The following is a 24,387-nucleotide window of genomic DNA, read 5'->3' as shown; positions in this document are numbered from 1 at the left end:
AATACTTACGTTAGGTTTATTTTCTCAAGAGAAGTTGAAGGCCAGTGAGCTGGCTCAGTGGTAAAGGTACCCGCTGTTAAGTTCTGTCTCTCAGACCCACACAGTGGAAGGAGATAACTGACTCCCCAAAATTGTCCTCTGACTTCCACAGGCAGCAAGCCCTTATGCACACACACACACACACACACACACACACAGAGAGAGAGAGAGAGAGAGAGAGAGAGAGAGAGAGAGAGAGAGAGAGAGAGAAGTAATTAAAATGATAAAAGGGCTTGCTACTGTAGTGAAGTAAGACACATATGAGAACATTTATGTCTAAAGAAGAATATTGACTTAGTTTATGTAGTGTAAGGTTAGAACATGACAACTATGTACCATTGTATTAGTTACTATTTTTATTAAATTATCATGTATTAAGTTGTGGGTTAATTGAATTGTAGCCTCTCAAGTCTTTATCAGTTCTCTTTCTCAGAGATACTTCTTTTGAAAAAAAAAAATAGTGTATGTGTGTGTGTGTGTGTGTGTGTGTGTGTGTGTGTGTGTGTGTGTGAAGGTCAGAGGCCTACTTTGTGGAGTTGATTCTTTTCTGCCTTTTTGTGGGTTCCAGGGACTCAGGTCAGGGTTGATTAGCGAGAGCTAGCCCGGGCACTGATTCTTGTATATTTTCTTTCCTTATGTGTGGGTCTTCTTCTTCCTCGGGGACTCCGGTCTGAGAGGGAGGAGGGAACAGAAGAGAGTGAGCAGGGTTCACACGGCTTGCAGGCGACAGTTTCAGTGACACAGTCCAGCTTTATTCTGGAGTGAGGGGAAATACAGCGGATGGATACAGCGGCTGGGGCATCACCTCATTGGCGGTTTGCTGCATGGGCCCACCATACAGCTGGAGCACAATACCTAACTATCATATGGGCAGCTGGGGGAGAGCATCCGCAGAGATCTGTGTCTAAGGTCACGCTTGAGAAAGGTCGGGCAACCAGGTTTAGGGACAGCTTCCAGATAAGGTCAGGCCCCGGGGCCTAGAGACACTATCCACATAGGGAGAGAGCCCGGCAGGAAAGAGAGCCCCCCATTTGGCACCAAGCTCAGAGGGCTGTCCGGACATGGTGGACTGCAACCTGAAGTCTGGGTACTCCAACCCTTGTGTAGTCTATCTAGCTTTAACCACGTGTGTTTCTGTTCCTGCGTCAAGGGCAGCTCACTACATCCATAGCCGTAAAGCCTCCACCTACGCATGCCTGGCTTGAACCATGAGTTATTTCATTTGTACTTTATTGATTCCTGTTCAGGCGGCTTATCTTTCATCTATTTATTTATTTATTTATTTGGGTTTTTCGAGACAGGGTTTCTCTGTATAGCTTTGGAGCCTGTCCTGGAACTCACTCTGTAGACCAGGGGCTGGCCTCAAACCCACAGGCTGCCTCTGCCTCCCGAGTGCTGAGATTAAAGGCGTGCACTACCATTGCCTGGCCATTTATTTATTTATTTATTTATTTTTTGAGGCAGGGTTTCACCATATTCTACAGCTGACCTTGACCTCATGGTCTTTCTCCTGTCTCTCCTCAGTGCTGATATTATAGGCTTGTGTCCGGGGTATTTATTGTCTTTTTTTAATTTTTGTAATCACAAGTAGCACTGTAACGAATAGTTTCATGTAATGTCTCTTGTGTGTGAAGTACGCCTGTGGGGTAAATACGTATCCCTGGACTTTTTGTGTCCTGAGAATGTGTGAGCATTTAGAATTTGGTTACTCAGTCCTTTAAAAAAAAAAAAAGATTTATGTCAGTACCTACAGAGGCCAGAAGAGGGAGCTAGAGTTGCGGCCCGCTGCGAGCCACCCCATGTGGGTACTAGGAACTGAACTTGGTAGAGCAGTAAGCATCCTTAACCACTGGGCTGTCTGTCCCCCACCAGCCTCGAACTCACAGGGATCTGCCCACCTCCGCCGTCTAAGGACCGGGATTAGAGGTGCGTGCCGCCACGCCTGCCTAGTTACTGTGTCCTTTAGACAAACAGTAAACGCGCTGGCTCGTTGTCACAGATCTTAGGGGCACGGGGTTGAAGAGCACCGGGAAGGAGTATTTGTTCACTGACAGCGGAGTTTTTTCTGCTCTAGCCTTGACTTTGTTGTATCAGAAACGTTGTGTGGACAGAACAGTTTAGCAATCGCCTCCCCTCACCCCTAAAAGGAAGCAGTGCCCAAGATGTGAAGCAACAATAAAGCCCGAGTACACACACATTTCTTCCGGCACTTTCCACAGAGAGAGGATAACAGGGCCTTTCTCATCCATGTCGCGGTGGTCACCTGTCTTCTGTGGGTCTTGAAATGTTGAAATGTAATTCTGAGACCTTCCACTCTTTTTAAAGTGAAAGCGACTCAAGTGTCTGCTTCGGAACACTGAGGCGGCGTTCCCTGTTTCTTTTAAATCCGTATAGTTTCCAGTGCCCCTTGGACATATTCCCAGCTGCCAGAAACAGCCCCTTGATGAGAACATTAGAAATGCAAAAACAGATGAGAGAGAGAGAGAGAGAGAGAGAGAGAGAGAGAGAGAGAGAGAGAGAGACAGAGAGACAGACAGAGACAGAGACAGAGAGACAGAGAGAGTGACACAGAGACACAGAGAGAAAGACACACAGAGATAAGGAGAAGATTGCTTTCCTGCTTATGAATTTTCCTATCTTTCCCTTGCCAGGATCTTATAGGGTTACAAGATGGGTCACAGCAGCAAGTGTTGGTGACTAATGCTGTTATTGAGGGGGACTTTTAATTTCCTGGAGGGCAAAATCCATTACCCCCACCCACCACATCAAAGATGAGAGATGCAGGGACTTCTAGGGAGTGTGCTGGGAGGAATTATAAAACTGATGGTGTATTGAAAAAAGGGCGAAATGCTGGGCCAGGAGAGCTCCAGTTCCCTTCCGTCTCAGCTTCTGTGGTAGCCTGGGCTGGTTTGGTGTGATTGCTTCTGGGCTCTGAGTCGTCTCACTCTCCGAGGGTTGGGGACACTTAGTGTCACTCTCCGAGGGTTGGGGACACTTGGTGTCAGGCCACTCTTCCCATCCTTTCTCCTCCCAGTGGATCCTTCTCTTTCTCCTACTGCTTTAGGATTACAGAGAGCTGGATATTTTTCTGGCTGTGACCTAATGTGGGACTTAGGACAAATTACTTTAGCTCTGCTCTGGTTCCGTCTACCTGTCGGTGGATTTAAAAAGCAAACAAGCAAACCAGTCTCCTCTTTAGAGACCGTAAGAACTCAGCTGAGACCCGGGCCTCGGGTAGGCTAGTGGGATGGCTTAATATTGGTTGTCAACTTGACACATGCAGGAAGAAAGAACTCCATAGAGAAATTGCCTCCTGGGATAGGCCTGTGGGCATGTTGGTGGGAGCTTTTCTTAATTGCTAATTGATTAGGAGGGTCCAGCCTGCTGTGGGCTGTGCCATCCTCGGGCAGATGGTCTTGGGTTGTATGAGGAAGGTAACTGAACACATACACCGTGGAGAGGAAGCCAGTAAGCAGGGTTCCTCCGTGACCTCTGCTGGAGCTCGTCTCCAGGTTCCTATCCTGACTTACTTCAACGATGGACATGAATGTGTAAGCCAAGGAAAGCCTTTTCTTCCCCAAGTTCCTTTGGTTAGTGTTTCATCACAGTAACAGAAAGCCAACTAGTTTAGGGTCTTGGCTGGGAGCCAGAATGGCATGGGAGCCGGGGAGGGGTAAACTACAAATTAAAGGAGAGAATTCGCAAGGACAGAGAAATCACAGGGAGAGTTTGTGTCTTCATCATTCTGTTCCGATAACTGTCTAGCTTATTGTTATTTTATTTTAAAAATAATTATAATTACTATCTTGTCTTTTGAAACAGGGTCACTATCCTATAGCCAGGCTGACCTGGGACCACTATATATAAATTTATTTATAAACTATCTATGATAGTTTGGCCTGGTCTTGGACATCCAGTTCTCCTACCTAAACCTCTCAAGGTGCCTGGTAGTATGCGGGTCTGTCAGCCCAGCTGCTTTGGAGGCTGAGGCACGAGAGCCACAAGGCTGAAGGCCTGCTGGGTTACAGAGAAAATCCAAGGACAGCTGGGCAACTTAGTGAGAGCCTATCTTTAAAAAAAAATGAGGGAGAATACCTGCTTAGCATGTGAGAGGACCCATGTCAGATCCCCTAAATCACACTAAACCCCAAACCCAAACAACCCCCAAACAAGACAATCAAACACACAAACTACCTCCCAAACTCCAAGTGCTGAGTGACAGAAGTGAGTGACCGTGCTCAGCTTCTGTTCTCCTTCCCTCCCCCCTTCCTGCCTCTCCTCTCTCTCTCTCACTTCCTCTCTCCCTTCCTCATCCCCATGCTTTTGATTTTCAAGACAGGGTTTCACTGTGTAACCCTGGCTGTCCTGGAACTCACTAAGTGTACCACCACCGATGGGTTCCTTCTTTTCTTTTTAAACGTATTTATTTTTTGGGTGGTGGTGGTGCATACCTTTAATTCCCACACTCTGGAGGCAGAGGCAGGTGGAGCTCTGAGTTCAAGGTCAGCCAGAGCTATACAGAGAAATCCTGACTTGAACAATACAAAACTATATATATATATATATACATATATAATACTGTATATATATAATACTGTATATATATAAATATGTATATATATTAATGAGTGTTTTGTCTGCATGTACATCTGTGCAACACATTTGTGCCTGGTGCCCATGTAGGCCAGAGAAGGCATTGGATTCCCAGGAACTGGAGTTGCAGATGGTTGTGGGTGCTGGGAATCAAACCTGGTTCTCTAGAAGAGCAGCAAGTGCTCTTACTCACTGGGTCACCTTTCCAGCTCCCTCTCTCTCTTATTAAATAAATAATAAAAATAAATAGACAGGGAGAGGGTATAATTAAACACATACACATACACACATATACACGTGTGTGTGTATATATATATACATATATATATGTATATATATATATATATATGCCTCAAACAATTGTCTTTTGATTTTTAGCTTCCAGAACAGTAAGAAATAAATTTCTGCTATTTATAAAATTACCCAGCCTGTAGTATTTTATCACAGTAGCACAAATAAACTAATGTAAGCAGCAACTGAGAAAGAAAACTGGAGTAATTAAAACTTTCCCATCACTCCTAGGATGTGCTCCAGCCTCAGCCAGGGGCTTTTTATAAATCTGTATTCTTGGGGCTGGACAGCCAGCTCAGCAATTCCCAATACCCACGTCAGGCAGCTCACCACTGCCTTCAGTTCCAGCTCCGTGGAATTTGAAGCCCTCTCCTGGCCTCTCACAGGCACCTGTACTTACATATAGACACCAAATAGACACACACAAAATTAAGAGAAAAAAAGAAACCTTTAAAAAAACAAGCAAACAACCCTGCACATTCTTGGACCATACTCCAGACTCCCTGAGTCAGAATCTGTGAAGGATAAGCTACAGGATCTGTCTTCACAGCCTCCTCAGGGGTTCTGATGCTTGCTTAAGTCTGAGTGGGATTGCGGCCTAGAGCGATCTCCAAAATGGGGTCTAAGTGTCTCTTGGGAACTCAGCATTGTGAACCCCACAGTGGATCTAAATTGGAATATGTACTTGAAAAACATCCTAGGTTTTTTTTTCTATGCACATTATTGATAAATCTTGAGAAACATTGTGCTAGAAAATATATCATTAATATGATAGTCAGTAACCATATGTGACTATTAAATTCATTAAAATGAAATGATTAATAATACAATGTATTCACACTAGTGATGTTTTAAATACTCAATAGTCATTTTTGTTGCTGCTTCTGTTTTGAGAAGCAGATAAACATAGGATCTCTCAATGTTGCCTTGGCTGTATTTGAACTCACTATGTAGACCAGGCTGGCCTCGAACTCACAGAGATCCGCCTGCCCCTGCCTCCCGAGTGCCGGGATTAAAGGCGTGTGCCCCCATGCCTGGCTTCTATAAATCATTTGGACTAATGTCACTTTATTGAACAGTCCAGATTGTCAATCATTTCTGTTAATTCAGAAGGTTCTATTGAACAGTGCAGTTCTGGGACTATCGGCAGCATGTGCCACCACACCCAGCTGTTATCTGAGACAGGGTCTTACTATGTAGTCCTGGCTTGCCTCGAACTCCAGGGTGATCCCCCTGTCCTTGCTTCTGAATACTAGGGATTACAGACGTATACCAACATGCCTGGCTTCCCACCATCTTTTTTTTTTTCAAGAATTCCTGGTCTACAAAGTGAGTTTCTGGAGAGCCTGGGCTACACAGAGAAACCCTGTCCTCAAAAACAAAACAAAAACAAAAAGAAAAACAAAAAAGGGAAGTTATTTTCTGAGGCACACATACACGTACACCCCACTAATAATAAGTAAAAAATTAAAAAAAAGATATGTTGAAAATCCCATCCCTTCAGATGGCTCACCACTTACGAAGATGACCTTATTTGGAAATAGGGTCTTTTTTTTTTTTTTTTTTTTTTAATGGATGTTGTCATGTTTAGATAGTTCCTTTTTGAGAAGGGGGAGATTTGGATAGAGACCTATGGGAAGGATGCCACGAGTGATAGGCAGGGGCTGGGGCTGTGCAGCTGCAATTCAAGGAGGATGGACGGCTCAGAGCTAGGGATGACTCAGAGCTAGGGATGACTCAGAGCTAGGGATGACTCAGAGCTAGGGATGACTCAGAGCTAGGGATGACTCAGAGCTAGGGATGACTCAGAGCTAGGGATGACTCAGAGCTAGGGATGACTCAGAGCTAGGAAGAGGCACAGGACGAGTCTCTCCCTGATTGGGCCGACACCTGGAGTTCTAGACACCTGACTTCTAATCCAGTGAGTCTGTTAAACTCACTTGTTTAGTGACTCTATGTCAGCCCTAGGAAATGAATACACTCAACGGATAAAAAGTTAAACCACATCAGCGCCTCTCCTCACTTACAATCTTTCTTTTGCTTCCTTCCTTGCTTCCTCGCTTCCTTCCTTCCTTTCTTCCTCCCTCCCTTCCTTCCTTCCTTCTTTCCATCCTCCCTCCCTCCATCCCTCCCTCCCTCCCTTCCTCCCTCCCTCCCTTCCTCCCTCCCTTCCTTCCTTCCTTCTTTCCTTCCTTCCTCCCTTCCTTCCTTCCTTCTTTCCTTCCTTCCTCCCTTCCTTCCTTCCTTCTTTCCTTCCTTCCTTCCTCCCTCCCTTCCTTCCTCCCCCCTTCATCGTTGTGTATACATGCCTGAGTGTGCCGTGGTACCTGTGCAGAAATCAGAGGGCAACTTGTACATGTCAATTCTCTTCTCCCATGTGGGTCTCAGGGATCGAACTCAGATTGTCCAGTTTGGCAGCAAGTGCTTTGAGCTGCTGGGCCATCTTGCTGGCCCCTTTGCTGCCTTTTTTTTGTACCTTCTGCTAGGTCATAATTTAAATACCTTTACTGTGTGCCCATCTTGGGCATGGTGCTCCATTATTTGAATAGGGATGTCTTAGTCGTGGTCTATTGCTGTGAAGAGACACCATGACCAGGGCACCTCTTATAAAGGAAAGCATTTAATTGGGTCTTGCTTACAGTTTCAGAGATTTAGTCTATTATTGTCATGGTGGCACACATGGTGCTGGAGAAGTAGCTGAGATTTCTGCATCTAGATCTGCAGGCAACAGGAAGAGAGATTGAGCCACGGGGCCTGGCTTGGGCTTCTGAAACTTTATGATTTTCTTTTTTTTTTAAAGATTTATTTATTATGCACACAGAAGAGGCTGCCAGGTCTCATTACAGATGGTTGTGAGCCACCATGTGGGTGCTGGGAATTGAACTCAGGACCTCTGGAAGAGCAGTCAGTGCTCTTAACCTCTGAGCCATCTCTCCAGCCCGGGCTTCTGAAACTTTAAAGCCCACTCCCAGTGACACACTTCCTCCAACAAGGCCACACCCCCTTCAGCGAGGCCACACCTCCTAATCCTTCTAAGTAGTGCCACTCCCGGATAACTAAGCATTCAAATATATGAACCCGTGGAGGTCATTCCTTTTTCAAGCTACCACAAGAGAGAACACAGACTAAAACTCAAAAGCCTGAGGTTGAAGTGGAAAGAAGGAAGGAGCTGGTCACAGAAAACAAGACAAGTGTGTAAATGCCAAGTTGCACATGTGTACAACTTCCTGTGCCTTTTGCATTCCTCTGGAAGCTACACTCCCCCGAGCCATTGTTTACTTTTCTGGGGGCCAGGAGACCTGGCTTTTTGTTCTAACTCTCAACTGGGAAGTGCTGGGCAAGCTGTTTACATATGAAGGACTTACTGTTTCATAGTAGAGTGAGGGGGTTGGGTCATACCGGGAAACCTTCCCTGCTTCAGGCTCTGGTGCTCCTTTGCTACGAGAATCAACCTGTATCTTTCCAGATGGCATCACAGTATGGTGTCCATCACTATAGCAATTGTGTGAGCTCCTCAGGGGAGGGGCAGTCCTTGTTCCCCATTGGATCCCCTTTCAGAACACCTGGCTCTTGTGAATAGCAGTTGTTCCACAAAAGTGGTTCACCACAACAATACGGCAGTTGTGATAAGTCGGTGAGAACGTGGTAAAAATTCTCCCTCAGAGGGCCAGGGAAGAAGCCATTTAGCTGTGTCATTCATTCTAACTTGATTTTGGGTTCCGCCAGGAGCTGCTCTGGGGACTGGTCTCTGAGAGCCCCATCTTCCCTACTCTGACACGAAGGCTTCCATCTTCTGTGCTATGCACCGGTCACATGCTTGGTATAAAGCCAAGATTAAACGGAAGACAACTTGTCCAATGCAGAGCTTGTGTGATTGTCAGAAAGCGTGTGTTTTTTAGTGATGAGGGTTAGTTTTTATAGCTGGTTTCAGAGAAGATGAAAGACAAGTGACATAGTACTACGTCTGCTTAACAGGGAATCGGAGGAAGGATTTTTCACATCAGAACTCTAGATACATGTGACAGTCGAAGCCCTTGAGAAAAATGAGAATTATGAAGAAAGTAATTCCCTATTGTCAATTCCAGCTGAGGTGAAAGAATTTCAGGATGCCGAGTTTCCATGTGAATAATGTGGGGTTGACACTGAGTGATTTTAGTCGGATGATACACACCATGATTTTAGCATTTCAGTGAACTTGTCTTGCAGAAGTTTAGACATTTCTATTCAAGATGATCTCATTTTAAAAAATAATTTTATGTATATGAGTGTTTTGCCTGCATGTATGTATGTGCACCATGTGCCTGTCTGGTACCTTTGGAGGTCAGAACAGGGGATCAGATCTTCTGGGACTGGAGTTACAGGTGGTTGTGAGCCACAGTGTGGGTGCAGGCTCTCTGTAAGAACGAGTTCTCTTAACCACTGAGCCAACTCTCCAGCGCCAAGATGATTTTTAAAAACATTTAGCCGGGCATGGTGGTACACGCCTTTGGTCCCAGCACTCAGGAGGTAGAGGCAGGCCAATCTCCATGAGTTCAAGGCCAGACTGGTCTACAAAGTGAGTTCCAGGATAGCCGGGACTACACAGAGAAATCCTGTCTAGAAAAAGCAAAACAAAACAAAAAAGCTAAACATTTAAACATTTATTTTATTGTTTTATGTGTCTAAGTGTTTGCCTGCATGTATGTCTGTGCACCACGTGCATGCAGTGCCTGTGGTGACCAGAAGAGGGCATCAGATTACCTGGAAACAGTTACAGATGGTTGATGCTCTGAATGAAACAGTAGCCAGTACTCTTAACTGCTGAGTCATCTCTCCAGTCCCAGCCAAGATTAAAACAAAACAAAACAAACAAACAAACCCCCAACAAACAAGCAAACAAACAAAACAAAACAAAAAAGGGAAAAGATTTAAACTAATTTTTGTGCTTCTCTGAAAGTATTTTTTTTTGTATTCTACTTTTGAAATCTTCCAAAATAGGTTCTACCTGGGTTAAAGACTGGTGGAGAAAATGACAAGGAAACAGATTTCTCTCCACTACAAAATACATTCATATAGACCACCCAAAATAAAAATTAAGGTTATTGGCCGGGCGGTGGTGGCACACGCCTTTAATCTCAGCACACGGGAGGCAGAGGCAGGCGGATCTCTGTGAGTTCGAGGCCAGCCTGGTCTACAGAGCGAGTTCCAGGAAAGGTGCAAAGCTACACAGAGAAACCCTGTCTCGAAAAACAACAAAACAAACAAACACAGAAAAGAATTCAGGCTGTCTTTCTTCCAATAGCCACAAGATGGTGGCATTGGGCTACCGGTAGCAGAAGGTTCTGCCTACAAAGCCTTTGGTCTTGTCTGTGAATGTGCAAAAAGTCCAGATCTGGCTGCTGCGTGGCCTCTTCACCTCTGCAGTGGGGTAGGATGAAGATTTTGTTCACTGTAGGCATTTCATGAATAAAGCCTAGGACTGTGAAGATTTATTTTTTATTTTTTTAGATTTTTTTACATCCTGCCAGATCTGCCTCTTGCTGATGCCACCAAATACAGTTTTTAACTAGATATCTATTGTTCTATCTATCAATAAGACTCGGGAGTCAGAGGCTGAGGTGAAGACCCGCTGGCTCAGAGAGGTCGAGGAGCAGCAATTGGACCTTTCCTCTTCAAGGGCATCTCAGAAAGAGAGCGTCCTTCCTCTCCACTAAACCGGAAAAGGAGGCCATACTCAAAGTCCCTCCCTACTACTTCCTGTGCACCTTTCTGCCCATCTTCCAGACTCCCTCTGACTCTCTCTGATTACTTGGTGTCGACTAGCGGCTGGCTCAGCCTCCTGACCCACGGTTGATTTCATTTAATTAATGGACATGCCAACTCGGGGTTCACAGTGTGCGCGGATATCCTTCAACACATCTTAGGGGGTGAAACAAGGAGGTAAAGGAGGGGTCCACTAAATGATGCTGTGGTGAGTTCTCACTCCACCTTTGACGTCCCACAGTTGCTGTTTTAAAAGTATAACGCGTGCCAGGAAAGGTCACGAGACACAACCAAACCCATCATCAGAGCTTTATTAGCAGGAGGGGGCGGGGGGCGCAGGAAAGAGTAACCAGGCCTGGGAAGAGGCACGTGCGGAGGAGAGAGCGAGCGAGCGGGGAGGAGGAGAGGGCAGGAGTCTGTGTCCGGCTTTGTAAGGATTCCCCTGCACATGTACAGGTGGGCTTACAGAGCTGCGCCAGGCATGCACTGATTGCGTGACTGTGCTGTGCACAGTCGCGCAATCACACAGCACACGGATGACGTAAGACGCAAGATTCCCTTGCTTAGCTACTGAACTGCGCATGTGCGGTCACCGCAGCTGGAGTGGCAGAATCCTAACAACAGTAGAGACCTGTCTGGTTTTCTGAGAGTCGCTCTGGCTCCGTAGCCCTAGTTGACCTCAAGTCTGTGATGCTCTTTTGGCCTCATTTTCCTTAAGTGTGGGCATCACAGGAGTGGACTCTCGTGCTCTGTTGACTACTGTGTCACTAAGATTTAAAAAGTTGCCACATGCTGACCAGTCACACTTCTGGAGACTGAGCTCCGAAGCTAGCTTGCTTCCTTGCCCCATTTCTTTTCTTTCTTTCTTTTTTTTTTTTGGTTTTCCAAGACAGGGTTTCTCTGTGTTGTTTTGGTGCCTGTCCTGGATCTCGCGCTGTAGACCAGGCTGGCCTCGAACTCACAGAGATCCACCTGCCTCCCGAGTGCTGGGATTAAAGGTGTGCGCTACCACCACCTGACCTCCTTGCCCCATTTCTGTCCCTTCCTTGAAGATCTCCTTCCCTCCCTTCCTCTTGTTTTTATCTCATCTTGTTTCTTTTTCTCTCCTTCCCCTACCCTCTTTTTCCTTCCCTCTTTCCTTCCTTTTTTTCTTTCCTTCTCCCATCCTTTCCTCTCCTTCCCAAAATATTTGATGTATTTTTTTTCTAAATATATTTTTTGTTGGTGTGGTGGTCTGAGTGAAAATGCCTCCTCCCAAAGACCAGGGAGTGGCACTGTTGGAGGTGTGGCCTTTTTGGAGGAAGTGTGTCACAGGGGGTGGGTTTTGAGGTTTCAGATGCTCAAGCCAGGCCCAAAGGCTCTCTCGTCTTGCTGCCTGAGGATTCAGATACGGAACTCTAAACTACTTCCCCAGCACCGTGTCTGGCTGTGTGCTGCCCTGCTTTCTGCCACGGTGATAATAGACTAAATCTTTGAACCAGAAGCCAGCTCCAATGAAATGTTTTCCTTTGTCAGAGTTGCTGCGGTCATGGCACCTCTTCATGGCAACGAAATACTAAGACAGTTGGCATATAAACTAATGGATATATTAGTTACTTTTCTGCTTCTGTGATAAAGCACTGTGACTGAAAGCAACTTATGGGAGAAAACAATGTATTTTGGTTTATCCAGAGGAATAAGAGTCTACCACGGTGAGGAGGCAGGGCGGCGAGCGGCAGGCATGGTGGCTGGAGCAGAAGGTTGAAAGCAAACATCTTCAACTGCGAGCATGGAGCAGAGAAAGTGAGCTGGAAGCAAAGCTTTTAATCTCAAAACTCACAGTGACTGGGTGGTGGTGGTGGCGGCAGTGGCACACGCCTTTAATCCTAGCACTCGGGAGGCAGAGGCAGGCGGATCTCTGAGTTTGAGGCCAGCTTGGTCTAAAAAGTGAGTTCTAGGACAGCCAGGGCTACACAGAGAAACCCTGTCTTTGACAGAAAAAAAAAAAAAAAGGCCAACAGCTCATCGTGATGTACTTCTTCCATCCAGACCACACCTCCTAAACACCCCCAAACAGCGCCACCAAATGGGAGTCAGGTGTTCAAATGCCTGAGCCTGTGGGGACGTTTCTTATCCAAACCACCACAGTGAGCTTCTTTAGTTATCTTTCTTTCTAATTTATGTTGTTTTGTTTTTCGAGACAGGGCTTCTCTGTGTAGCCCTGGCTGTCCTGGATCTCGCTCTATAGACCAAGCTGGCCTCAAAACCACAGAGATCCACCTGCCTCTGCCTCCCAGTGCTGGGATTAAAGGTGTGTGCCACCACTGTTCAGTGTAAAATAATTTTAATAAAAAAAAGATGCTGTTTTCTGTTCCACTTTGCATGCTTAAGATTGTCAATAATTTAAATTTTTTTTTTTTTTTTTTTTGGTTTTTTTTCCAGACAGGGTTTCTCTGTGTAGCTTTGCACCTTTCCTGGAACTCACTTGGTAGTCCAGGCTGGCCTCGAACTCACAGAGATCCGCCTGGCTCTGCCTCCCGAGTGCTGGGATTAAAGGCGTGCGCCACCACCGCCCGGCAATAATTTAAATTTTAACTTAACTATATATTAACTTTTGTGTGTGTGTGTGTGTGTGTGTGTGTGTGTGTGCATTGTTAAGATTGAACGCAGAGTCCTGTGCATCATAGGTAGACATTGTACTATGAACTACAGTTCAATTTAAAATATTTTAAATTGACACATAATAATTATACCTCTTTTGGGGTGTGTATATTGAACTGCGTGAATAGAGGCACAGAAGAAGTATTTGTCTCTCTAGAACTACCTTCTGTCCTGTTCTCACCTCCAGGGGCCGATCACCTTTGGCCAGTGGGGAGGCCCAGATACAGAACAGAGGGAGAGAGACAAGACAGAGGTGCATATGTTCTTATCTTCATACCCACAGATCGGTGAGTCTCTCAGTCCCCGCCAGAGATGCTTCTTCTTGCTGTCGATGGTGATTAACACAGAGACCCACAACGGGTCAGGAAGCAGAGAGGAAGAGAGGGGAGGGTTCAGCCCTAAGGGACGTCTAGATAACACAGACCCTCTTCCAGAGGCTCAGGGATCATCACGGAAGAGGGGGAGTGAAGATTTGAGAAGTCAGAGGTAGTGGATGACTGCAGCAGAGCTTTGTTGTTGGAAAACAACAGGGCTGAGTCACACAGGAACTCACAGCCGCTGTAACTGCATGTATAAGACCTGGACAAGAGCAAGCCGGTCAATCTTACCATGGGTGGGGGATGGGGGCTTAGGAGCTATTGGCAATGATGACTTCTAGAGGAGGGAGAGTCAGTTTTCTTCAGGGATGCCACACTTGAGAGGCTTCCTGTGGTGCTTTGAACGGGTGTGGTCCAGGTAGACTCATGGGTTTGGCCCACAGGGAGTGGCACTATGAGGCCTTCTTGGAGGAAGTGTGTCACTGTGGAGGCGGGCTTTGAGGTCTCCTATATGCTCAAGCCATGCCCAGTGACACAGATTCCTTCTGCCCCAATGAAGTGTTTTTCTTAATAAGAGTTGCTGTGGTCATGGTGTCTCTTCACAACAACAGAAGCTCTAACTAAGACACCTCCCATGCCAGTAGATGGCCCTACACCTATGCTCACACTTTCTGGCAACACTAAGTGGAGTTGCTGGGTTTAAAAACAACATGAAATTTAGAGGGAATAGTGGGGTGGGGGCAACTGGAGGGGATGAGGGGAGGATTTGCTGAAAACACATAATGTGCAATTGTGAAATTCTCTCTTAAAAGAACTAAGAAAAAAAAAAGGGGGTTATATGAAAATACACTAGCTCCCTCTCCTTGAGATCATTTTGCACTAGTTGGAAGGGATGGGGGTGGTAGGGGATAAATATATATATATATATATATATATATATATATATATATATATATATATATATATATATATATATATATTATTCCCCTAGTTCTGGCTCAGACTCTTACTAGAATCAATTTCTTTCCACAAATTCCTGTCTCCTTTTGGTTAGAACAGTGAGCAATGAACCTAACCTGACTGGAAAGTGTATTATTAGGTTTTCGGGGGAGTTCTTGCTGAAAAGATGAAAAACTGATTTTCCCAGTAGCCAATCCTTTCCGCAGTAAGAAATCTTCAAACAGTTCAGTAACAATCGTAGACAATGAAAAAGGGGTAATTGAAAAGCTCAAGTGTGAACGGACAGCCTAGCCAGTAGCAGAGTAGATGTAATATAGAGACAAACTCAAGAAATGTGGCCAGAGGGCTTTTCAAAAACATTTATTTATTTGTTTATTATTTATTTGTTTATTTATTTATTTGAAAGGTAAAGAGCAGCGGTGGGGAAAACAAGGACTGATCAGAGAGACTTCACCACTCCAAGAAGATGCTGACGTATCAATCCGTGCGAGAGCCGAGTACCTCAGGAAGCATCTACCGGTCTGAGAGCGGTCATTTTTCAAGCTCAGATGGATGTAAACCAAGATCAGACTGTCACAAGTAGATCTGAACGATACGGTGGCTGGTTTTCCTCGGTGAAAAGCAGGGACAGGAAAAGCGATCGATAACAGCATCCGTGAGCCTCTTCCTCTGCATCTTAGAAGGAAATTAGCTTCTAAAACAAGCCACCCTCAAGGCAGGTTTTTTTTTTTTTTTTTTTTGGTTTTTTGAGACAGGGTTTCTCTGTGTAGCTTTGTGCTTTTCCTGGAACTCACTTGGTAGCCCAGGCTAGCCTCAAACTCACAGAGATCCGCCTGCCTCTGCCTCCCGAGTGCTGGGATTAAAGGCGTGCGCCACCACCGCTCTGCTGAAGCCAGTCTTACAAGGGATTAAGACTGCACCTTCACGTACATGTAGGTACTGGGGACAAAAACTGCTTCGTGTTATCCATCTCATGCCTGAAAGGTGTTGTAGGCAGAAGCAGGAGCACACTGGGTCTCCCGGACCTCCCTTCAGTGCCTGGCTTTGGTGATACAAGCTGAACTCGGCTGGGAAGGCTCTAGATCTGATTCCTGTGTCACCACAATCTTTTCCGGAGCCAGAGGCAGCCAGTGCCACACCCAGGGCAACATTTGGGTGAGCAGAGGCTGTGATCACAGCAATGGTTGCTGGGGCATATCGACTTGTTAATAAAAATAAAAAAGTCGTGTATAAATGTGTAAATGTAGTGATTTCTTTGACCCCCACACCCCAATTGTTCTTGCTCATTTGTTTTAGATCAAAAGACTGGAATCAATTTTTATGGTCATCAGCAGGGATTTGGTTGAATAAGTTATGTTCTGTCCATTCTGACTTCAGTGAACTCTACCCGCCCAGGGCATTTGAGTCAGCAGAACCACTTCTAATGAGCAAGCACTTCGAATAGAAAGGCAGGATATCTTTTTAACAACAACAAAAGCTAAGTTCAAAACATTGAGTACACTAGCCAAGCTGACACTTGTGTATGTTCTTAGGGGTGCATAAAGAATACATGGAGAAGCCGGGCGGTGGTGGCGCACGCCTTTAATCCCAGCACTCGGGAGGCAGAGCCAGGCGGATCTCTGTGAGTTCGAGGCCAGCCCGGGCTACCAAGTGAGTCCCAGGAAAGGCGCAAAGCTACACAGAGAAACCCTGTCTCGAAAAACCAAAAAAAAAAAAAAAAAAAAAAGAATACATGGAGAGCCAGATGTGATGGTGGCATACACCTTTAATCCCAGCACTGGAAAGGCAGAGGCAGGTGGATCTCTGTGAATTCAAGGCCAGCCTGGTCTACATAGTAAGTTCTGGGACAGCCAGAGCTGTATAATGGAGAGACTCTGTTTAAAACAAACTATAAACTATAAACAAAACAAAACAGGAATACACTGAGGAGGCTAGGAGCTCTTGCTGTTCTTCTAGAGGACCCAGGTTCAGTTCCCAGAACCCACAGGGTGGTTAACAACTGTCTGGAACTCTGGTTCAAAAGGATCTGCTGCCCTCTTCTGGCCTCTGTGAATACTTGCATGCATGAGGTACACAGACGTACATATGCAGGCAAAACACATAAAACTATAATAATTTAAAATTAAAAACAAAATTAAAAAAAAACCATAGAAAACTGAGAGCCATACCTGGCGTCCTCCAGGAAGGGACCCTCAGTGGCAGGCTGACGTGAGAGGGAGCCACTGTAATCGTGAATCTACTGTCGGCTCTCCACTGAGCAGATCATTTAATGGAAAAAATTTCTGGCTTGCCTTGCTGTAAAATAAGATTTCTAGCTGAGCGTGGTGCCTGTAGTCCTAGCTATACAGGAGACTGAGGCAGGAGGACTGCTTGAGCCAACAAAGTCTGTGTCCACTTGGTGTATTGCAAGACTCCCTCAATTTAAAAAAGATGTGTGTGTGTGTGTGTGTGTGTGTGTGTGTGTGTGTATGTGTGTGTGTGTATCTATGTGTGTGTGTTTGTGTATCTGTGTGTATATGTGTGTGTAATTTTCGTCAGTTAAATGAGATTCCTGATATTCCTGTAAACTTTCTTGCAGTGTTTCTTGAAAATGAGACAGGAAAGGAAGAACATAAAATATTTTTTGCTTGTAAGTACATATTTTAAACCTATTTGTGTGTATGCTCTTAACTCTATTGATTGTGTGTGTGTGTGTGTGTGTGTGTGTGTGTGTGTGTGTTTCTGTCTGTTTATGTGTGTATGTGCATGTTGGTGGGGATGCATATTTCAAATCAACCATTAAGGACAGGAAAAAGTTTCTTAATTTTTTAAAAAAGTCTTATTTATGTGTATGAATGTTTTGTCTGTATGTATATAAACCATGTTTATGCCTGGTGCCCTCGGAGGCCAGAAGAGGGCATCAGATCCCCTGGAATTGGAGTTACAGATCGTTTTGAGTCACCACATGTGTGCTGGGAACCAAACCTGGGTCTTGCAAAAGCAACATAGTGCACTTATCTGCTGAGCCCTCTCTCCAGTTCCAGAGAGGGTTCTAGCCAATGGTGCCAGAGTGTGGAAGGGCTAGGAATAGTGAGCCTGTTCTGTGAGGGGGTGTAAGACAGTCCAACTGCCTCTATGGGTCACATGGGGAGTAGGCAGGATTGAGTAGAGATTAGGGACGAATTATGAAGGCATAAAATTAGGGAGTTTGGTTTTTACTATATTAGCCATGGGAATTTATGGTGGTAGTGTGTGTGTGTGTGTGTGTGTGTGTGTGTGTGTGTGTGTGTGTGTGTGTGTGCTTCTTTGAGCAGGCAAGAGAGGTGTTCAGTACAATGTCTATGCAGAGATGACATTATCTGGACAGATTTATTTACCCGTTCTAAGACAGCCCAGGAGACAACTTCCCCAAATCAGTGTTTTCTTTCTAGGAATAGGTTATCTCATAGTTGGAGATTATTGACACATACCGTATGGTTCAGATGTATGTATGTATGTATGTGTGTATTATTCTTATTTCTTTTATTTTGAGATAGGGTCTCATGTAGTTCAGAATGGCCTCATACTCACTTTGTAGCCAAGAATGATCTTCGATTCCTAATCCTCCTGCCTCACCTCCCAAGTGCTGAGAGTATATGTGTCTTTTAACTGGAGTAGGCCGGAGCTGGGAGGAGAACCTTAGTGCAAGCTGGAGAATTGTATTTCTAAAGCCAGCCATGAAAGCCAGATGTGGTGGCACATGCCTGTAATCGCTGAGCTCAGGAGGCAGAGGCAGGAGACTGCTGTTAGTTCAAGGCCAGGCTGGTCTATGTAATGAGTTTTGGGTCAGCCAGGGTTACATAGCAAGACCTTGTCTCAAAATAATAAAAAATTTAAAAAAAGGTGTGTGGGAGGCAGGTGGGGGGTGGTGGTGATGGGACTGAAGATGTAGCTTGGCTGGTAGAGTGCTTGCCTAACATGCACAAGACCTGGGTCTGAACCCCAGGGTTGCGTGAGCCAGGGATGGCACTGAGCCGGAGCCACACACTCTGACTGAAGTGCTAAGATAATAATCTAAGTCCTTGGTGACTTTGGGAGCAGGTCACAAGGAAAAGCAGAATCAACTGCTTTTCTAAGAGCTGGGGTGAACTTCATCCATCATCTTTATGCAGACTGGGGCACTAAACCTTGGAACAAGAGCTGAGTTGCTGAGTTTTCTCTAGTGCGTCAGCCAGACGGGCTGACCATTTCCCCTGATGACTCCAGGCTCAGAGCTCATTTCTCTTACTCCCTGGAGCCACTGAGGCATAGGTAATGCCATTATTCCGTGCACCACGATACACAGAGACTGCCTGACACCAGGTGTGTCCAAGGGGACGGGTGGGAAACACGGAGCAGCGAGATCTTCAGACGTGAGCTCCCCTCCAGTGGGGCTTGCTCACCTCTCTTTCGACTCCACCGTTCTTCATCCGAGTCCTCAGTTTGATTGTCCCGCCTAACTTTATCCTGCCTTGCTATAGGTCAAACAGCTTTATTATTAACCAATGAGAGTACTGTATATTCACAGCATACAGAAGGATCACCCCACAGCACCTCTGCAAGGGAGTTTGAAAAGGGGCTTCAGTCTGAGAGAGGACAGCGATGCTTTATCCAGGAGGTGATTCTTGGAAAACAGAATTTGAGGTTTTCCAGCCAGTTGACAGCGGGGCAAAGAGAGAATTCGTATGTGGTGTTTGGAAGAAAAATAAAGATGGGAGGCGATTTAAATAGAAGTTTACCGGAAGCTGGACGGTGGTGGCGCAGCCTTTAATCCCAGCACTCGGGAGGCAGAGCCAGGCGAATCTCTGTGAGTTCGAGGCCAGCCTGGGCTACAGAGTGAGCTCCAGGACAGGCACCAAAACTACACAGAGAAAACCTGTCTTGAAAAACAAACAACAACAACAACAACAAAAATTTACTGGAAGAATATGGAATAGCTTTTGCTATCCCAGGAAGCCTGCAAAGTCTCTCTCTCTCTCTCTCTCTCTCTCTCTCTCTCTCTCTCTCTCTCTCTCTCTCTCTCTCTCTCTCTCTCTCTCCTGTCCCATTGCTGAGCAGCTGCCAACCCCGGCACCGCTGCCTATGTAGCAGGATGAGGAACAGTCGGCCTGGAGGAGGAGCATGGGTAGGGTGGTGGGGGGTTGGATCCAGGCTTCTTCGTATTGCTTCTGTCCATCACCGGGATGGATTGCTACCCTGCCTGCTTTTTGTATTGATAGTTTCTGATTAGATACTGGGGGAAGGCACATCTGACTGGCTGGGCCAATCTCCAGGGGAGGCTAGGAAAGCAAGACTCTGGCTCTTCCATCTTCTCTGTGTTGGGTAGAGAAGGATTGCCTCTTCACACCGAGATGTTCAGAATGAGAACATGTAGGGCTGGAGAGACGGCTCAGTGGTTAGGAGTACTTGCTACTTTCACAGATGGACCAGGTTTGGACCCCAGCACCCATAACCAGTGGCTCACAACCCCTTTCATATGAGAGGTATACGTGTGTATACACATACATGTGTGTGTGTGTGTGTGTGTGTGTGTGTGTGTGTGTATACACACACATAAAATTAAAAAAAATAGCTGGTCATGGTGTCATAGACCTTAAATCCCAGCATTGGGGGAAGCCAGGCAGGTGGGTTTCTGTGAGTTTGAGGTCAGCCTGTTCTGTAGTGACTCCCAGGACAGCCAGAGCTACATAGTAAAATCCAATCTTAAAAATAAATAGCTGTGCCGGGCGGTGGTGGCGCACGCCTTTAATCCCAGCACTCGGGAGGCAGAGCCAGGCGGATCTCTGTGAGTTCGAGGCCAGCCTGGGCTACCAAGTGAGTCCCAGGAAAGGCGCAAAGCTACACAGAGAAACCCTGTCTCGAAAAAAAAAAAAAATAGCTGCTACATAAAAATAATTTGTATTTTAAAAGAGATTAAGTCCTCTAGAGGGTAGCCCTCTCCTCCAAATGAAGGAGTAAAAGTGAAGCAGGAGAAGAAAGATGTTTTAATCGCACGTGAACACACAGAAAACAACCAAAGACAAGGATGTTGTTAGAATCTTAGATGGTCTTTTAATAAAAAACCCAGAGCCAGGTATCAGGGTGAAAGCCGAAAGATCAGAGAAGCAGAACAGCCAGTCACTAGCTCTTACCTCTACGAAATCCTCAGCCTCAAGAGAGCGAGTTCCTGTTTCCTCCCTCACACCTTATATACCTTTCTCTGCCCTGCCATGTTATTTCCTGGGATTAAAGGCGTGTGCTTCCCAAACAAAAACACTAGATCTCAAGTGCTGGGATTAAAGGTGTATGCCGCCACGTCCTGACCGCTATGTCAATCTAGTGACCGGCTCTGTCCTCTGATCCTCAGGTAAGTTTATTAGGGCACACAATATATCACCACACAAGGGCTAGCATGTGGTGCCGGGAGGCCTGTCAATAACTCAAAAGAAAAAGAGAGCACGCCTTGCAATCAAGCAGGGGACCTGTCTTGAAAGTCCTGTTTGTCATCTTGATTTTCTTATTAAAGGAGTGTGGCAGAAACAACCAGTTATCAATACAGCAATACCTACCTTTCTTCCTTACCAATAAATTGAAGAGAAACACATTCAGCTACACTCACTTTCCAGACTTTCTGATCATGTGTCGAAATGAACCAGTCTATACATCTATACAAAGTCTGTACAACTCAGTGAACTTCTAAACAGTTAGAACAGATCCTCTGGAGCTGGAATTACAGGCAGTTGAGAACCTCCTAACATGGGTGCTGGGAACTGAACTCTAGTTCTCTGCAAAAGCTCCTAACTGCTGATCCATCCAGCTAGACTCTGAATTAATATTTGAGCACAGAGTAAAAACACTAAACTTTTCAATTTAAACAAATAAGAAACGTCATATATTATTTCAATTTCTTAGATCTGGAAATGGCATTTGTCTCTCAGGCTTTCTTAGACAAGCCACGTGTTTAACCACTGGATTTGACTTTCCTGTAGTTGGCAGCTTGTGAACATCAGGAGACCAAGGAGGAAACTAGTGTAATTATTTGTAAGTGACATGGATGGAGGCCAGGAGTAGGGGTTAGGTAAAAAGACAGATGGAAGATGTGGTAAAAGTGGGTGAACAGGAGCAGAGAACGGATGTGCAGGGTCCCAAAGGTGAACTTCATATAATTTTCTTATTTAAACCATCATACTGAATCAATATAAACTTTTAGACATCTCAGTCGAACAAAATCTATTAAAAATATTAAAACCCCCTCATATCTTACCAGTGACCACACTCAATTTATGTGGTGCTGGGGAAAATCCCAGAGCTTTGGGCATGCTAAGCAGGCACTACCAACTGAACTACATGCCCAGCTCTCTTTCTTTAAATATCCTCCTCATCTACTGGCCATTCCCTTTTCTTGAGGCCCTGTACCAGGCCCTGGCCTCCACACTTTCAAGTGGCCCCACACACTCCCTTGTCTTTAGTTACCACCTCTTTGCCTATTACTTCCAAACCTGTAACTCCCAGCTGGATATACCAACCTGTCTCCTGGCTGTTTCCATTTGGCTAAATCATTCGCTAATAAACGCCTGCAAGCATTTTAGCGTGTTTCTTTTCAGCCTCCGTTCATTTTCTATTGCTTTCTCTTTCTTGCCCATTTCCTCTACACAATTGAGCACACACACAAATATGTTTAGCAAAAATGTAATCAGAACTATTCCATGGCTTTTCCTGGGGAGACTTGGAAAAACAAACAAAACAAACAAACAAAAACCCGTCTACTCATCGTGGATCGGTCCCCGCGAACCCTGGACTTAGAGCGGAGAAAGGACTCTCTTCAAGCCTGCTTGGTGAACAATCACGATTGTTGTGTCACTTACAGGAGCATGAGTGAGAAGTCACCCAGAAGACCCTGAGTGACTCACATGTCGCTGCGTCTCTGAAAAGCCGACCTCAGCATGGCTGACCTCTCACGAAAGATGGATTCCTGCTCCCAGCTCCACTTGCAGACAACTCCGCCGCCGGAGTCCTCTCTTCTGCAGCCGTCTCTCTCTCAGCCTCCTGGGCCTTGTAACTCTCCCTCGCTTCCTGCGTCTTGAGCCTCCCTCCTCCCTTCCTGATTGGGAGGACAGAGCTACCCCACATCAACGTCACAAACCCGTCCCGAGTTTTGCACTGGGCCAGTGCAGGTGCACCACTCACGAACACTGCGGGCGTCGTTTTCACCGCCAGCCGGGTCTGGGTACCGGCGCGCCTCTCCCGGCTCTCAGGGCTCTGGGAGAACACGGGGCACATCACTTGAGCCCAGGAATCTGGGCTTTGATCAGGCAAACACAGTGAGACCCGTGTCAAAAGCAGAAGGCACACAGGGTCTACATGGGTTCCACGGTGTGGACCTTAGCGCACATTAAAAGGGGAATTATTTTTAAAAAGTTTCCCACTGCACAGCACTTCGGGGTTTTTCAGGGGAAGAGGAGGATGCCCTTAGTTACAGGGGGACAAGAATCCTGGGAAAGCCACTAATGCCATCGTTCTTGTGTCTGCCCTTCGTGCTAACATCAAGATTCTAAATTTGCTCTCTCGCCTTTAGGGGAGATTTCTTCCCACATTATAAACTACGCTCTTTGCAGTACCGACACTTCAGGGTCCTCGGGTCCACGAAAGCATTCCCTAGATTTTGTCTGGAGGATACAAGCCACAGGAAGATGATGGATTTTGAAGTAGTTTGTGTAAAAGGCGAAAAACTGAAGCACACGCTTCCGCAGCGAGCAGGGTTCGAACCTGCGCGGGGAGACCCCATTGGATTTCAAGTCCAACGCCTTAACCACTCGGCCATCGCTGCCACGGAGGCAAAGGGAAGGCGGAGACACTTTAGTGTAACAGGCGCTGCGCTCGCACCGGGGCCGGGAGGAGGCGGAGCCCGCTCCTGCCTCCTTCAGCTTCTTGGGCTGAGGCGGCTGGGGCGATGAGTGGCTGGACCTTCTGCGTGGCTGCGGAGGGGAAGACAAAGGGGCCCATCCGGGTCCTTAAACCCCGATCTTCGCTGGTTTCGGGGGGCAGACCTGACTTTGGCCCTCCCGCTTTCCCCTGGGCACCACGAGGTGGCTGTGAAACATAGGATTGTCTCGCTGCGTGTGGCGGGCCCGCCCGCCCGGAAGTTCCTGCATTGCCCTTGGCGGGCTTCCGTCCCCTCCGGGGTCCCACGTCGCGGAGGCCGAGCGCACGTGGGGTGTGTGTGTGTGTGTGTGGGAATGGCGACTGCGTGCCTCGGGCGTGGTTGAGGTTACCCTTCGATGCGAACGTGGGCGGGCGAGCGCAAGCCCCCGGGGGCACCCTCGGCCCGCGCGCGCCCGCCCCGACGGGAGCGCGGCGGCTCGCGGGTGCGCGCCCGGCCCCGGCGCGCATGCGCGGCTCCCACCGGCGCACCCCCGGGTCTCCCGGTTTGACTTTCCCGCCGGGACGCGAAGCGCGCGTTGCTCTGCAGGAGCCGCGGTGTTGAGCGAGCTCTCCGGAGGTGTGTGGGTGTTCCTGACACGTCCCCGAGTCGTGTAAAGCAAGCTCAGATTCTTGGACCCTGAGTAAGTTCTCACTAGGAAACTTCTGTGTGTCTCCTTGGAGTGTCAGAAGCTTCGCCCATAAAGTATCACCAGCATAACTGCCCAAACAGCAGCCGAACAAGGATGGCACCGATAGACATTTTAACATGGACAGGGAATTGGCCTCGTGCTAACATGAGACCTCAGTTCTACACAATGACCCACAGGCAACTAAGGAATTTTGAGAGTGGGAGAAATAGTCTTCCTCAGGGATGGGCATACAAGTTACTAAATGGCCAGTCATGAAA

At 46.5% G+C, this 24,387-nt stretch overlaps 1 protein-coding gene, 1 long non-coding RNA gene and 1 other non-coding gene across 4 annotated transcripts in view; 1 reads left to right on the top strand and 2 right to left on the bottom strand.

Annotated features, from left to right (window-relative positions):
* Positions 1–15,102, top strand: part of Dnajc12 (DnaJ heat shock protein family (Hsp40) member C12) — a 40,901-nt gene extending 25,799 nt beyond the window's left edge. For both annotated transcript variants that reach the window (XR_008219854.1, XR_008219853.1), the window contains exons 6-7: positions 13,493–13,592; positions 14,989–15,102. The gene's annotated coding sequence lies outside the window, so the exon portion shown is untranslated. The remainder of the gene's footprint in view (positions 1–13,492; positions 13,593–14,988) is intronic.
* On the bottom strand, positions 14,927–23,847 carry LOC128114658 (uncharacterized). Its single transcript, XR_008219855.1, has 2 exons — positions 22,424–23,847; positions 14,927–15,257 (listed from the first exon to the last, which is right to left on the bottom strand). It is a non-coding gene; the product is annotated as an uncharacterized LOC128114658 (long non-coding RNA).
* Trnas-uga (transfer RNA serine (anticodon UGA)) lies at positions 23,304–23,385 on the bottom strand. Its single transcript has one exon. It is a non-coding gene; the product is annotated as a tRNA-Ser (tRNA).
* Positions 23,848–24,387: the final 540 nt, after the last annotated feature.

This window comes from Peromyscus californicus, unplaced genomic scaffold (assembly GCF_007827085.1).
Source record: "Peromyscus californicus insignis strain IS unplaced genomic scaffold, ASM782708v3 Scaffold_19__1_contigs__length_69161282, whole genome shotgun sequence".
Classification (NCBI taxonomy): domain Eukaryota; kingdom Metazoa; phylum Chordata; class Mammalia; order Rodentia; family Cricetidae; genus Peromyscus; species Peromyscus californicus.
Note: the sequence above shows the minus strand (reverse complement) of the source record. Positions and strands in the feature narration are given on the sequence as shown.